This window comes from Chrysochloris asiatica, unplaced genomic scaffold (genome assembly GCF_000296735.1).
Source record: "Chrysochloris asiatica unplaced genomic scaffold, ChrAsi1.0 scaffold00247, whole genome shotgun sequence".
NCBI lineage: Eukaryota > Metazoa > Chordata > Mammalia > Afrosoricida > Chrysochloridae > Chrysochloris > Chrysochloris asiatica.
This window is the reverse complement of record NW_006408765.1, coordinates 627,958-630,198: the sequence shown is the minus strand read 5'-3', so window position 1 is coordinate 630,198 and position 2,241 is coordinate 627,958. Positions and strand designations below refer to the sequence as shown.

Genomic DNA, 2,241 nt, shown 5'->3' with positions numbered 1-2,241 from the left:
TGAATAAGGAAGACTGTAGAAGAATTGATGCATTTGAGTTATTGTGTTGGAAAAGAATATTAAAAGTACCATGGACTGTCAAAAGAAAAAAACAAATGTGTGTCAGAACAAGTAGAGCCAGAATGCTATTTGGAAGCCAGGATGGGCAGACTTCATCTCTCATACTTCAGACATATGTCAGGAGGGACCAATTCCTGGGGAAGGAAATCAAGCTTGCTGAAGTGGAGGGTAAGTGAAAAAGAGAGCAAGACCCCTAATGAAATGGATTGGAACAGCATTGCAATGATTGTGAGGTTGGCTCAGGACTGAGCAGTGTTTCGTTCTGTTGTGTAGAGGGTCTCTGTGAGTCAGTATTGACTGATGGCACCTAATAAGAACCAAAAAAATATTGTACATTTAGCTGCTTAGGAAAAGGAAAACAAATTTCAGATCAAATTCTGACTTTTCCAAGCATAGCTCTTTAGGCACAATCCGAGTAATAATCCAAATATAGAGACCAAAAGTATTGGCCTTACCCGTTACAACTCAGGAAGGTCCGTCAGTACTTATGGTGCATCAGTTCTGAAATGGCAGGTTGATTACCTTGTTTTTTCTCTCCTTGCCTTCAGTGAAAAAGAAAAAAGAAAAAGAAATTAACATCAGTAAACTGTTTTTTTTTAGAAACAATATAAAAAGATACTTTAATAAAAATGTAAAATTGACATGTGTATGTTAAAATGATCATATGATAATTTTCCTAAAAGAAAGAAAGAAATCAAACAATGTATTGCATTGGGAAAATCTGCTATAAAAGATGTTTTTTTAAAGTGTTCAAAACAAAGATGTGACATTAAAGACTAAAGTGTACCTGAATCAAGCCATGGCATATTTAATGGCCTCAAATGCATAGAAGAGTCCTAGTGTGATGCTGTGGGTTAATGTGCTGGACTGCAAGATCTGTATGAACCACAAGGTCAGCACTTCAAACTCACCAGCTGTTCCTTAGAAACCCTCTACAGGGTCGCTATGAGTTGGAACAAACTCGAAAGCACATAACAACAACAACTGGGTAATGAATAGGAAGATAATATATCTTCTCTGGTGAAATATCTGCTCAGATACATGCACTGTTTTTATTTTTGTATTATTGAATTTTGAGACTTCTTTATATAGTGAAGATGTATGTGTTTCATCATATTTTCAATATGCAAATATGTTTTCCTAATTTGTATCTTGTTTTACATTTAGCAATGTCTTTATAGAACAAAGATTACTAATTTTTATAACATTCATTTCTATTTTCTGGAAGAGATTATAGAGAATTGCTGTTATAGTTTCTTTAAATGCTTCTTAAACTTTAAGTGAAACCACCTGAGCATGATATTGCCATTTCTGAAATTTTCTTTTTTTGTCCATTTCATAGAAATTATCAAATTTGTGGTCATAGAATTTTATAAATCCTTACAGATTGAATTGTGTACCCCCCAAAATGTATATACTGGTATGCAATGCTTAATGATCATTTAGGCAATGTCTAACAGCATATAGTTTGAGTTCTCTTAATGTTGTTATTGTTTTGTATTTTAACGGATAACAATTCTCATTTTATTTAACAGTAGAGCTATAGAGCACATCCTAATCCTTGTATCACTTTATCCTTGCATCATTCATCTGCAAAATAACCTTTCAGCCTTTCACTCCCAACATAAGACAGAAGCAGGCATACCCCTTCACTCTTGCCAGGGGAGTTGGCTTTGTTTACAGGCCCAATACTCTTGTAGATTCCCAGCTCTGGTCTACAATTACTGCACAAGATCAGGAAGTGGTTGCACAAATAGGACAGTAGCAGAAGGTTCCAGCATTCTGGAACCTCAGTTCTGGAAGCTACAATCTGCTACTCAGCTGGTACCTGAAGCTACCTCTCCTCGTCCCTTGTGTGCTGAGCCTTCTGAACTTGAATCCATTCAAAGTCCTGATTTAGTTACCATCACAGCCCCACTGGGTCCAACTACAAACCAGCAAGCTAAGCCTGCTGTACTCACTGAATACAGCACTTGGCCTTTGTCTACCGGGCTCCCATTGTATACAAGGACTGACTTCATGTGTTATAATGTTCCAATAGAATCCAATTCAGAAATGTCTTATGTAACAGAATGCATTGTGGACATTAAACAATGCATATCTGCAATGAAGTACTAATCACTGATATCTGTGAATTTGAACATGTTTGAGGAAAGTCATTCTTTAAAGACATCAGTTTGA

General features: G+C 36.1%; 1 pseudogene; it reads left to right on the top strand.

Annotated features, from left to right (window-relative positions):
* The window catches only part of LOC102817460, a 23,300-nt pseudogene that overhangs the window by 6,982 nt on the left and 14,077 nt on the right, over positions 1–2,241 (top strand).